General features: G+C 36.5%; 1 protein-coding gene across 1 annotated transcript in view; it reads right to left on the bottom strand.

Moving 5' to 3' along the window:
- LOC109421862 (uncharacterized) overlaps window positions 1–14,241 on the bottom strand; it is a 79,707-nt gene extending 65,466 nt beyond the window's left edge. Inside the window, exon 1 of the mRNA XM_062845563.1 lies at window positions 13,745–14,241. The gene's annotated coding sequence lies outside the window, so the exon portion shown is untranslated. The remainder of the gene's footprint in view (window positions 1–13,744) is intronic.
- Between the last annotated feature and the right edge of the window lie 311 nt (window positions 14,242–14,552).

Raw genomic sequence — 14,552 nt, 5'->3', positions numbered from 1 at the left:
AATGCACAGGTATGCAAGACGACATACACTTCACAGTCAAATACAATATTCACCTTAAAATCGTTGAATTGATAATTGTAAGAAATTTAAAAGCCTTATTGCAATGAAAAATGTTCAGTAGTGAAGCATTAGGCAGCCAATCTCTTAACATCCATCTAGAACGCTTAAAATAGGTGGTGTCCAAAATATATTACAAGTTTTCTACTGTAAATATATTTTGGTCATCTGACGAACAACATGGGAATGCTGTGCGATTGCATACTTGGAGGCGTATTCTGTGGGTCTGGCGATATTTCCTCGATTTTAACAAAAACTGTAATAGTTATCAAAATAGTTGCCTGTTAAGCGAAGAAACTTGATTATTTACAAGAAAATATTTGTTAATTTATGCTACTTTCATGATAAAGCAGTATTCATGGCTAAAAATGGTGATAATTGCCCTGTCCAAATTATATATACCTGAGGGTGTCCAAAACATATATTCGGTGTCCAAAATGCAATTCTAACAGGCGATTGGAAATTGTGATTTTCTCAGCTTAAAATGCGTTCGTTAAGCTTTTTATCACCAGGAACGCAAAGTACAATCATATTATAAGCGTAATAGCAACTTTGCAAAATAATCAATTCCATTTGAGGAAGCTAGGGAACGATTTTTTCCAACGTTGTCCTCAGCCTGTCCAAAATACATGAATTACCCTACTTAACCTTCCAGCGCGCGCGCCATCAAACAACTGAAACTGCCCCGCGCTCGCGCTGTATACAAAAAGCGAGGTTTTTTGGTAGTGTTGTACTTTTTACAACAGCGCGCGCGCTGAAGGGTTAATAATCCAACTGTTTGGAATTGAAGTGTTTTTCCAAAAATGACTATTTTGAGAGATCGGTTGTAATGCTTGATTGCAGCAAATTCATCTCTAGATAGGCATAACAGTATTCAACATTTTAGTAGATAGATCGAAGATTTTGTTTTATTTTAAAATACGCGAGTTTCTCTAAAACCTCTTGAAAGTTCTTAATGACTTCAGTAGATTTTTTTCTGTGAGTTACTGTTTCTACACAAGAACGTCTTCAAGCACAGAGTGTTATAAGAAGTTTTGCGGAGTAACTTTAAAATCAGTCCATTGATTATACAATTACATTCTGAAAACAACTGCTTAGTACCTATCTGCATCAGTTCATTGAGTACAGATGTTATCCTGCAAAAGAGAAGATAATGATTCCAGAAGATGTTTCGAAAATTCGGGGCAGTTCTAATTTCCAAAAAACATGTCAGAACTGCGGTTTAACATCTCTATATTTAGAGTTTCACTTATGTTTTTGAGAATGTATTGCTAAAGTTTCCCCTGGTGTCCTACCTTTTTTATCTTAATCTTGAAATACTCATAGAATATTATTGCAATTATTGCAATCCTAAATAAAAAATTCTTATCAGAGAATGTTGGGAGTAGGCATCTAAGGACCGATGGAGTTGGTGAGTTGCGAAGAAGAACGTGGTGTGTGGTGAGTGTTTGATTCAGGTTGGCTTTCTACTTCACAGAACCGTTACCTTTTCAGTGGCGGTGTTGGTTAACGCACCCTGTCTAGCAAAGACGTCTGTGGAAGACGTGAGTTCAATCCACATCAGAACTACGTGGATTTTTTCGCAATTGTTCCACTCAATTAAATTTTGTCCATTTTTCAACATAAATTGTGCCTATGAACTTCAGTCATTACGTACGTCTGACATACCATTTCGGGTGATTATCAGAAAAACAACAACATTCGTGTTCGTAAGAACTTGAAAAACTAAAAATACGAAAAATACACAACATTGAAGAAAAAAAGTTAAATCTTAAAAATCTTGATGTTGGGGGCCCACTTTATAGGGTTTGCCCCGGGCCCCCCGAAGCCTAAATTCGGCACTGTACACAGCATCGGCGCGCTGCTGGAAGTGGTGGCCAGCCGCGCGACTTACAAAAGGTTTATCCTGGAAAAAAATCCTAGATGAATCTCGGATAGAATACTTGAAAGAATACCGGAAGAAAATCCGAGATATCTTCAAAGGATGCCAGGGATAAATCAATGAAGAAATCCCGGGAAAAATTATTAAAGTTATCCCGGAATTTTAGGAAAAAAAATAGTCCTACAGGTAATCTTGGCAGAATCCTGAAGGAATTCCAGGAGAAAACCCAAAAAAACCCTAGGAAGGACCAAATGGAGGAGTCCTGGAAAAAATCCTAATGGGAATCTTGAAAAACAATCGCGGAAAAAATCGCAGGAAAATACCTTGTGAATTTTCTGAAAGGTTTCCAGGCGAAATCAGTTTTGAAATCGCGGGTGAAATCTGTTCTTTGAATGCAAACCCATAGTTAATGAATAATGTGCCTGAGGTTGGCTGATGAGAACTATAAATTTTATAAAATGTTTAATTGAATCAGGCAGCATCCATTTAATACGTAACGCTAAAATCGGCATTTTTTGACCCCCCCTCCCCCTCCATAACGCTTTTTTGTATGAAACCCCTAAAATTTTTGTATGGGCCGTAACACTCGGGCGGACTTCCACCATCCCCCTAGAGCATTACGTAATTTGTGGATGGCGCCTCATCAAAATTTTACAATAACGCTATGATAGGCAAAGAACTTTCTAACAGATTTGAAGTGGAATTGTGCAGAAAAGCACAAAATCAGAAAAAAAACTCAAGTCCCATGGACAATAACAAATAACAAAAAGAAGTAGTCATGAAAAAAAATGCAAAAGTACTATTCCCGGAAGCTGCCAACAATTATTCGGTTAGTTAACACTTTTGTATTTGATTATCACCGCCCGTCTGCAACAACCAACTGGTTCCTATTCTATGAGTCAAACGAACAATAACATTGTGTCTCTGAAACGCTATTTAAATTAGCTGATTCTAAACAGATCTTTCCTTCTCGAGCAAATTATCACATGCATGTGACAAAAGATTGATGGTAATTTCAAGTGAAGGTGTCAAATTCCTAGGAATTTGGTGATGTATGGTCATGTCGGATTTTATTGTGCACTCCTTTGGAGTTGAAACGAAACAGTTGTTGCTCGTAATGTATTTAAATGGGCGCTGTCCATAAATTACGTAGGCTCAGTTTTGGTAATCCCCTCAGACAAACCTTTGATGCGATAGATCTCTGATTCTTAATCTTACGCAAACACAGGCCGTGATGAATGCTTTGGCATGATTCGAGTATCGGAAGCGTAACAAAAATATGGAACACCTTTAATTATCTTCTTGTACTTGAATTCGGTAGCAGCCAGATCAAGCGTATTTTTTTACTATCGGTGCCCGGTGTCTAGTTTTTGGAAAATCACATCAGTGCATTTAGCTAGCATCTAACAAGAGTAGATAATTACCATGGAACAAAATAAGTACATACAGGAGCTAGGCGATTGTTGGTGGAAGTCTAATCACATTGTATACAAACATCTTAGAAATTCCTAAGAAAAATACACTAGAATAGATTCATCATCAAACTCGTAATATGTTGATGACCCGTATTGATTAATTTCGCCTGACGATGTGCTGGATAATTTTGCACATGTGCGCTTCTCCAACACACCACATTGCTCCCATCCCAAATAATTGCAACAGACTTGCGTCATACGCCTGTCCGACCTGTGTAGTGTAGTCATGATTTCAGTTTGTGGGTTGCTGCGAAAGATCGAGAGAAAATTATAGTCACTTTCGAAAGCTGCTGCAGACTGCGTTTTTGGAAAAGTTCGTTGAACGTTTGCAGCAGCCAGGTATTGCACCGTAATGAAACTGACCCGTCCTGTTGCGAATTCGATGGTAGAAAAATGGGATGTTGTTGGTCGGTGTTTCACCAATCACATAATAATATAAAGAGTGGCCCCGAACCATTGGCTACAGGAAAAGTCTAAGCCCAGCGTGCCATATCGTCGGTTTCCTGCAATAGGGGCACACCTCAAAATTTGTCATTTTTTGAGATTTTGATGGCAAATGATGAAAAACTATGCAAACTTTCATCTCACAAAGACCCGTTCCGAAATTCGTTGAGAAACGCGAGATTTTTGAATTTTCACCAATTTTCCGCAATAAAGGCACAACTCAAAATCAGTCAACTTTTTCAATAGTCGATGAAAAATAGTAATCTAAAAATCATGAAACAGATAGTCCTTCAGCCCCTTTCTATGATACAACAATCAAAATTCGTTTACTTTTGTCGAATAATGAGAGAAATAAGTGAACTTGTAGGAAGTGCTTCAAGTTTGCCAATTTTCAAACGCTCATTCTGAAAATTCACATTTTTTGAGTTGTGCCCCTATTGCAGGAAACCGACGATATGCACAGTAGACCAGGACCCAGATTTACGAGGAAAGATGCATTCAACACCTTCAAATGATCCTCCTCTTCTTCTTGGCGAAACGTCCTCACTGGGACAAAGCCTGCTTCTCAGCTTAGTGTTCAATGAGCACTACCACAGTTTTTAACTGAGAGCTTCCTCTGCCAATGACCATTTTGCATGTGTATATCGTGTGGCAGGCACGAAGATACTCTATGCCCAAGGAAGTCAAGGAAATTTCCTTTACGAAAAGATCCTGGACCGACCGGGAATCGAACCCGTCACCCTCAGCATGGTCATGCTGAATACCCGTGCGTTTACCGGCTATATGGGCCCTTCAAATGATATTTTAGACAATTTGGTCTTTTACAAAGGACCTTTTTCGAATGCATATTTATGAAAGTTAGAGTAATTACCTCCAGTGACACCGCAATACATACTTTGGGGATTTTTTCTGAAGCAATTCCTCCACAAATATTGTAAGAATGCTTTTTTTTATCAAGTTTTTTTTTTGGATTTTTCCAAAAACAAAGAAATTCTTAAAGGAATTTATCCAGGAATTTGTTCATGAATTTCTCCAAACGTTTCTTCAAAATAAAAAAATGCAATCCTAGAAGAATTTTTCACAAAGATTCGAAGATTCTTCCAGCAATTTCTTTAGGGGTTTACTTCACAATTTCAGGAAATTTTCTTGTCACTTTTTCAAAAAATATTAGGGAAGTGGAACCATCTCAGCAGGGGTCTTATTTTGGGCACTTTTCTGCTATAACTCAGCCAGTTTTGAATAAATTAACACATTTTTTTAACGCGATGCCGTGTACAAAATTTCATGTCAATTGGTTTGGAATTGACTGAGTTATAGCGAAGAGTGCCCAAAATACCGGCCGCTGCCCAAGTGGTTCGCTATCCATACTTGATTTTCTCCTGAGGTGTTCCTCAGTTCCTCCATGCATTGCTTTGGATTTATTGTTATCATTTTTTTTCCAAAGTATCTCTCAACAATTCTAGCACAAATTAATTCAGAATCTATTCCTTAGCTTAGTTTTTTTTTTCAATGAATACTTGCAGAGCGCCCTTCAGTTCTTCCAGGTATTTTTTCAAAGATCCCTTCAATTTTTTTTTAATTTCTCCTGTGGTTCTACAAAGAAATAGACAAATTCCTTCATGATTTTTTGCTGTTTCTGCAAGATTTCCTTCAGAAATTTCTTCAGGTAGTAGTTTAATAAACAATTTTCTTTCCTGAGAATTCCGTCAGAGTTATCTCTAGGAGTTACTCCAAGCGTTCATTCAGAAAATCTTCCTGGGATCACTCAGAAATATATTAACGGGTTCCTTCAATAATTTCACCGGTACCTTAGTCTGCAATTTCTGCAATTTCTGCAAGACGAGATCCCTTGGTAAGGTTCGGAAGGTATCCCTTCGGTATCACCTTTATTTCTTCGAACACGCCCCTCTGGCGTTCCCTTGTTGAGGCACCTTTTTGTTGAACCATAGCTTGACAAAGTTTTAAACTAGCGGAAGTAAAAACACACTATTAAAAAAAAAACATAGATCTCCAACATATGTCCCTCCAAAAATTTCTCAAGTATTATTTCTTTGGAGAAGCCACTAAAGATTTTTTCTGAGTTTTCCCAGTCTTCCTCCTGGAAATTAAAAAAAAAATCTAGGAGATTCCAAGAGTGTCTCCAGGACTTCTTGAGATAATTCTTCCTCCAGGGTTGTCTTAGAAATTCCTGCAGGGATTTTTCAAAGAATTCTTCTGTAATTTTCGTGCAATTTCTGGAAGAACTTCTGAAAAATCTCTGGGTAGATATTTGATAAAAATTCTGCTGGGATCTATGAGGACATCCCAGGAGCAATTTCTAAAATAAAAAAAAACATGTTTGTGGAAATTTTCGCAGAGATCACTGAAGGGATGTCTCAAAGAATTTTTGGAGAAACCTTGGGAAGAATTTCTGAAGAAATTCCTATAGAACTTGTAAATTAGAATTTTAGATGAATATCTGAAAATGCCATGGAAGAATTTTGGAAGAAATCCTTTGCTCTCTGGAGATAAAAATATCTCTCCAAAAAAATTCCGGAAGGAATCCTAGAAGGAATTGCTGAAAGAATCCCTGAATTCCTTCAGAAATCTTCAGTAGAATCCTTGTTGAAATCTTTGGAAGTACTTTTGAACTAATCTCTGGACGAAGTAATTTCCCAAGAACGTTCTGGAGAAACTTCTTGAGAAACTCTTGGTGAAATTTCCTAGAAAAATATTGAAGAAGTCATAGGACAAATCCTGGAGAAATAATTCAATAAAAATCTTGGCATTCCTGGAAAAATCTGTGGACGAATTTCTGAAAAAAAAAAACAACTTTAGGAAAACCTTGAGAAACGCGTAGATAAGCATCTGGAAATGATCCTAGAAAATAGTCTTATGATATTTCTAAAGCAATTTACGTGGGATCGCTAGAAAATATTTTTGAATAAAATTCTTGAAGAATCTGTGTTGAAATCATTAGAGTTACACTAAGAGAAAATGCCGGATAAATTAATCGGTGAATACATGGAGGCAAATCTAGAGGAAATCCTGAAGCTGTGTATGAACTCCTCCAGGAATCTCTGGAGGAATTCCTGCCTGAATTGTTGAAAGTAATAACGAAAGAATCTCTGGAGGAATTCCTGCAGGATTTCCTGGATGAAATTCTTGGACACTTTCAAGCAGAATTTTCAATGGATTCCCTAGAAACATCCTGATCAAATCTCTGGCGGACAAATACCTGAACGAATTTCTGAAGGAATATTTAGCAAATTTTCAGAAGAAATCACTGGAAGAACTTATGAAAGAATCTTTCAAAGAATTTTTAATAGACCCTGTAGAAAGTTCTGAAACTCTGAATCGTTGAAGAAATTGCCGATGAATTCTTAAAATTAATCCTTAAAAGAATTTCTTAAGTAATTCCTTGAGGAGTTTCCGAAGGAATGCATAGAAATTTACACAAAATAATCGTTGAAGAAATTCATGAGGGAATTCCTGGAGAATTTGTTTAAAGAAACCTTGGAAGAGTTTTTGAAAAAAAAAACCGCCGGGTGAGTTTCTGGAAGAAACTTCGGCAGATTTAAAAAATGAATTTCTGGAGAAATTTATGAAGGCATCCTCGCACCATCAGCGCTCGGATTACCTATGACTGCAGAATTATTCCGGCAGAGCATGATCTACCTGATGGTTTGTTGTAGCAGGGCGAATTAAAGTCGCCGAATTCCTTCGGTAGTCAACAAAAGTTGCTATCTCATGATAAAAGTCTGGCTGCTCCATGAATTTAAGACCGGTCATCAGTACATTCAACTCCTTTAGGCTACCCCAGACACGCCAAGAAGGAACTCTTTAAGAAATATCAGCAGGAATTTCTAGAGAACTAGTTGGACTAGTTGGAAAAGTTCCTCGGCCAACCCTTTGTGGAATGCATAGAAAAAAATTAAGGAACTTTAAGAAAAAACACCCTGGAAAAAAAATTTTAAAGATTTTTTGGAGGTTTTTCAGGAAGTACAGTATGCGGCAGGAAAAAATGCGAAAGTGGTTTTCAACTTCAAACCTCGTTTTCGTCCATTTCACGTTGACCAATCTATGTTTCAACGTTCCATGATCTCTAATAGGCTAGTTTTCTGAAAAGTTAATTGAAAATTTTACCATTTTGGTAGCTAACCTATACAGGGCCGCGCCTGAAGATGAAGACAATCAGAATTTTCAAACCGCGGAAAAGTACACAGGTCGCTAAATTTCATATCTGATAAAACAAAATGTTTAATTTTCTCTACAGTGTCATCAAATATATGTACTTATTTCATCTAGTATGTGAAACTACATGGCTCTGGATCAGTGTGGCTTGGTTGTTCATCGAATTTAAGCTAGTTTTGTTACTGTTATATTCATTAGGCCTGTCCAGCTTTTCAAAAATGTTCTCTGATTCTCAAATCCACCCCCATATTTTGATTGGCATCCTAAAAGAAGTAACTGGTCAAAATTTCAGCCAAATCCATTGAAATTAAGAGGTGCATCAAATCAATTTTGTGTTTTTCGACTGTTTTTGAATTTCAAAAAATCATAACTACACTAAAACTTGTCAAAACTTAATTCTTTCGGCAGAAATTGAAAGCTATACTTGTTTGCTACAACTTCTCCGAACAACGTGTGCCAATAAAATTGAAGAAAACATGCGTAATTATCACATTTGTGATGAGAAAAACCTAAAAAAGTTGTTTTTTTTTTTAAAGATTTTGTTCTGGAACACCCTAATATACGTAATAAGTTTGATATTTTAAAACGGCATCATATTTTCTCATGTGTTTTGGTTATTTGCTTCTTTGACACCAATGCTGTAGGAGTTGAGCAAAAAATATTAAAATTCGGGAAAGCCAAATGTGGCCTAAAAACTTGGTTTTTTGGGGCTATCACGCTGTGGCGCGAAATTGTACTGAACGTAGTAGCTTTGCTTCCTTGTAGTTTGCCTTGGCTACCCCCTATCACGGGTGATAACAAACAAGCGTAATGACAGGTGTTGGCTATCATGTCAGTGCTGACGCGATGCCACTTTTTGCGCGCTAAAGCGTGATTGCACCCGAAAAGCTAGTTTTTAGGCCAAATTTGGCTTCCACGAATTTTAGTAATTTTTGCTCAACTCCTACAGCATTGATGTCAAAGAAGCAAATAACCAAAAAACATTGGAGAATATGATGCCGTTTTGAAAAATCCAACTTATTACGTATATTAGGGTGTTCCAGAACGAAATCTATCGAAAAATCAACTTTTTAAGGTTTTTCGGATTACAAATATAATAATTACACATGTTTTCTTCAATTTTATTGGCACACGTTGTTCGAAGAAGTTGTAGCAAACAAGTATAGCTTTCAATTTCTGCCGAAAGAATTAAGTTTTGACAAGTTTTAGCGTAGTTATGATTTTTTGAAGTTCAAAAATAGTCGTAAAACACAAAATTAATTTGATGCACCTCTTAATTTCAATGGATTTGGCTCAAATTTTGACTAGCTACTTCTTTAAGGATGCCAATCAAAATATGGGGGTGGATTTGAGAATCAGAGAACATTTTTGAAAAGCTGGACAGGCCTAATGAATATAACATATATATTATTAATTTTGTTTAAGGCTGATACAAATTTATTTTTGACTTTTTGTCTCCCCCCCCTTCAAACATTTTTGGCTGGATTTTGCATTTTGAGGGGGCAGATAAAATAATATTTATCAAAATATCGGGTCTTGCCAAAATATCTTTAACAAATCCGATGAGTTTTTAATATTTTTCAGAATAAATGCTTTATTATTTTTATCCCCCCCCTCGACCAGCCAAAGAGTGGTCCCAAGAAATGTTTCTCAAAGCAGCGTTGTTAAACCACATGTCGAACTATTTTTGGTTTAGTTGAGAGAAAACTGTTGTTCAACTCTTGTTAGCCCAGAAATGGAGAACTTGTTCAACAACAGTCGTTCTATAAACATTGTGAATGTGATGTTTATTCAATGATCGTGCCATCGTTTTACAGCTGTTGTTCAACGTTCAAACCTTTTACTATTTACAAATACATCAGAAACTTTTCTTCAATGTTTATTAAACCTAGTTGTATGATGTCTTTTTGTATAATCGTCTAACAAAGATCGTAGAAACAATTATAGCGCATTAGCTTCTTGGTTCATAATAACAAGCTTTCTACGACAATTATTCCAGCACAATACAATCAAAACATGGCAATCATTTCAATGTTTACATTTGGTTGAACAAATGTTGCCAAAAAGTTTCTTGAACGTTTCTTCAATATAGCTGTATGAATGAAAGCAAAAATTATTTTTCTTTTACATATTTTTTTCATATGTGAATAATTTGAAGGAATTAAATATGACCATATTTACCTACATTAACGCATTTCAATCACATTTTTATGATAGAACTCACATCGATGACAAGACTCGAACTCGGGAACTACTGCTTCACTGCCGTCTGCATCTGCTCTTCTCCAATCAGGACCACATGAATTGGAAGATTTGAAACAGTATTTAAACATTGATCCCAATACGCTGCCGTTCATGCGTTGCTTAAACATCGCTTAAGTTTTGTTATTCGACTAATTGTTTACATCAACACTGAAGCTGATCAATGTTCGATTAATTATGTTCGCAACGTTTGTTCATGTAAATAAAGTTTTCGGTAAGCTCTGATCATCAGCAGCGCTACTGGAGCTTAATAGTAGTTGTATGGTCACTTAGCTACGGTGCGGTGTTGTTTTGCATATTTGGTGATTTCTCAAACATATTTTCTTTTTTTATACCCAATAAAGTTATTTGTCATTTGTTTCCGGAACTTAGATTTCGTGTACGGAGGAAAAATATGTTTTCTCCTCTTGTGAATCTTCTTATAAAAAGTGGATCCTGAACCCCCTCGAGATTGGAAGGCTTAACCCGTGTCGTGATGAAGGAACCGTCAGGGGGGAAATTTCTCGACGCTGCTAGTTAGAGGAGCCAGCTACTGTTTTTAAGCACGGTAATTTTGCTGCTGTTAATCAAAATAGTGTGAAAGGTAAGTCGTGTTGTTTTTTAAAGTGTGATTTAATGATTTAGAGCTCCTGCCAGGCTCTTGTTTGAGGTAAAATAATATGCAGCCGTAGATGCTCTTATTAGGTTCATAATCAACAACCATGTTTACAAATTTAAACATGGCGAACAATGTTAATTAAGTGATATTATTACACTGCTAATCAGCAGCTGAACAAAACGATTAAGCCAGTATTCTTAAACTACACACTAAAAAAATCTCAATTTTAATAGTGACACAATTGATCGAACTGCCTGAAAAAGCTTTGACATAAACATAAATGTGCCACATTTTTACACTTTTTGTGACGTACGTATTAAGTTTATATTGTTTGAGTTCTTCCAGTCATAATTTTAAATCATAGAACTGATAATTTAATTCTCTATGCTGTAAATTTACGCGATATGTTACAGAAACATAATGATTACTGATGTTGAGCTGTCAAACAGTACCTTACAAAATCAGATGAAAACTGCAAACTGCATTGGAAATTTGTTTATTACGAAGGTGAAACAGCATGAAAACCGCTCATAAATTTAACACCGAGCTGAGCCACAAACTTGGAAATGACAATCCGTTGCCATCAGCCGATGCAGTGGTAAACGAAAACAGCCACGCTCAGTCAATCAGAAGGCGGCTTTGTCTGCTTGGCTGCAATGACGGCTGTCTCAGTACATATGTACCTACATACACGCCAGCAGTGACGACAGCCGAACTGGCAAGTTCGTTTATGGTAGAACTTGTTCATCTTCGATTGCCATCTCTTCAACGTGGTGAGTCAGCCGAGAGAGCAAGATCGAAAACTGACACTCTGAGGATCGAAGTTCGATTCCCGAATGGAACTTTTTGTATTTTTTTGTTTCAATATTCGGTGCTATAAATAGCACAGTTCTCAATCATGTATACAAGCAGCCGACGCGCTGAGCTGTTGCGGTAAAATTACATGAGTCAAACATTTTCCGTTTCCTGTAAAAATAAGATCGCACACAATTTTGCGTCAAATGTGTTGCTTTTATATGTCGCACTTATATGACACAAAATTACAAGATTTTTTCGAAGTGTGTATGTTTAAGCTACTTTGTTCCACTTTGAATAATATGTAGAATAACGGCATCTAATGTGTCGGAAACAGCTTGTACATTGTTACAACACTATTAGGCTATCGATGGAAATATCTAAACAACTTTCTTTAACCCTCTAATACCCAAATTTTTGATTTTGATCTAAATATCATTTTTCGTCATTTAAAATCGATTTAAACATGTTTTGGAAGATGATTCTTTTTAATTCTTGATTTCGTGAATTTCAGTTTTTGATTTTTCTAATTTTTATTTTTGAACATCCTCACTGTTTTATATTTTTCCTGAAAGCCTATTTGGGGTACGGATTTTTTGAGATGAAAACATTTTGAGATTTTATGATTATTGTTAAAATATTTTTATTTTAAATTTTTTTCATGAAAAATTTTATTTTCCGTGTAATTTTAAGGAAAATAATTTTAGAGTGTATTCGATTCCCTTAAACCATAAAACTAGGATGGAATGATTTGGGAAAAATTAAAAATATGGTATTTGTAGCGATTCAATACAAAATAAACAATGACTTCTAGAAGGTGACTAAAACATCAATTTTTCAATGATTTTTAAAAAATGTAAATATGCTTTAAAATACAACAAAAACCATTTTGAGATATACAAAACAGTCCTAAATATCAGTCAAAAATATAAAAAAATTGATTTTTCACGAAACAAAAATTACAAAAATGCTCAAACTATACCCCGTCTGAAGGCGGGGTTGGGTATTAGAGGGTTAAACTTTTGTTCGATTAGTTGTTCAATTACCAAAAAATGATGAACAAAGTTGCTGTTTTAGCTTTTTAAATATTTATTCGACGCTTTTTTCAACACATACTCTTGTTCAACTGTCAGCGCTTTTATACAACACTTGTTAAAATGGCATGCTTACTAGTGGTTCCGAATTGTTACTTGGGGTGGGACAAAAAGGGAAATAAATATTTGTAACGGCCTAATGATCATTGGGCGCGCAGTTTATTGATACCCGCTTATTAGGCTTACATTATCACATGTTAAACATCAAATATGTTTATTTTTATTTTTCAGTGCTAGAATATCGACATTGACTGAAACACTGTCATGAAAAAATAATCTTATATATTCCATATTTAGCGTGTAATAGTGCCTTGAACTTTTCGCATTTTTTTCCTGCCGCACCCTGTATTCTTTCAGCAACCTCGTATTTCCTAAGAAATAATAGATAAGCTTCTGTAAATATCCCTAAAAAACTCTTGAGACATTTCTAAATGAATTCTTGTAGGAAAAATTTCCTATTTATTCTCATGAATAAATTTCTTTAGGAATCCGTGGAGAAATTGTTAGTTATTCTGAAAGAAATAAATAAATTTCTAGCTTAAAACATTAGGCAGTTTGAAACAAAGCTTCTGGTATCAATTTTAGACGTAGTAGTGAATTTCATAAATCCTCCAGCCTCCACTATTCCAATGATCAATTACTATATTCTGAGTATTCATGTAACAAGTGCTTTTATAGAATGACTAGCCCCACAAATCCAACCTAGAAGCTACAAGTAATTACGACCTGCAACAGATCATTCTATCTCTGCAATGCTCGCTCATTCATTACAACGATCACGTTGCTGTAAGTAGTTTTCCACCATCCGAAGTCTTAGATTGACCTCCTCACCCGAATAACTCACCGGAAGAATTAATCAACCGCAGACGCTAATTATTATTCGTTGATCGCATACAGTGCAACTCGCCAGATCAAAACAAAAACTAAACTATCATACACCGCAAAACAACCGCTATTAAATTACCTATCAATGCTCGAATCACCACCTCTCGACGGCAGCTCGCATAATGCACCTCAACCGCAGTCAGGCGCCGCACCGCTGCGCTGCTGTTGAACTCAGGAAACAGCTGTTCGCACGCCAATGATCGAGCGGTTCACCTCTTGTTGCAGAACCACAACAATTTCTTCTTCCTCTTAAAACGAGATGATAATTATTTGCACCAATTTGCCGTAGATTGTCATTGCGATGTTGAATTAACGGAACTTCAACGCGAAGGTAACCTCAATGCACTTATGCAACGATTCTATGCTATGACGGTAGCAAACCCACCGCTGTCTACCGAAACAGAACTAGTCACTTAATTCGACCGGCGACGTGACGTTTCGTTAACGAACGATTGCAAACCACGCGCGACGGACGCGTAAGAATTGTAAACAACTCCCGTTAAACGTGCGACGATCCGAACATGCGGGCACACAAACTCCGAATGGTGCCAGCAGCAGCAGTCAGCGGCTTGAAGCTCACGCGATCCAACAACACTTGGGGATGAACACGGTTTGATATCTTGCGGATCGCACATACCTACATACAATGACGGTGATGGAACTCAGAGGAGTCTCAGTTCGAGGTTTCCAAACTGCTCTGGAGGTTCCTCTACAAAATGTACGAAACAGACACAGCTACCAACCTTATAAGGCTTATAAGTTTTGTTAATAAGTTGTTAATCATGGTCTCACGATTTTTTGATAATCCGACCAAAAAGCTATTTAGAAACAAGTTGAACATGTTACGCTTATTGGCGTTGCGATACTTAATTTCGGCACCAACATTT

The sequence above is a fragment of the Aedes albopictus genome, chromosome 1 (assembly GCF_035046485.1).
Source record: "Aedes albopictus strain Foshan chromosome 1, AalbF5, whole genome shotgun sequence".
NCBI classification, from domain to species: Eukaryota; Metazoa; Arthropoda; class Insecta; order Diptera; family Culicidae; genus Aedes; species Aedes albopictus.
The sequence above is the reverse complement of the archived record's forward strand: the minus strand, read 5'-3'. Positions and strand labels throughout refer to the sequence as shown.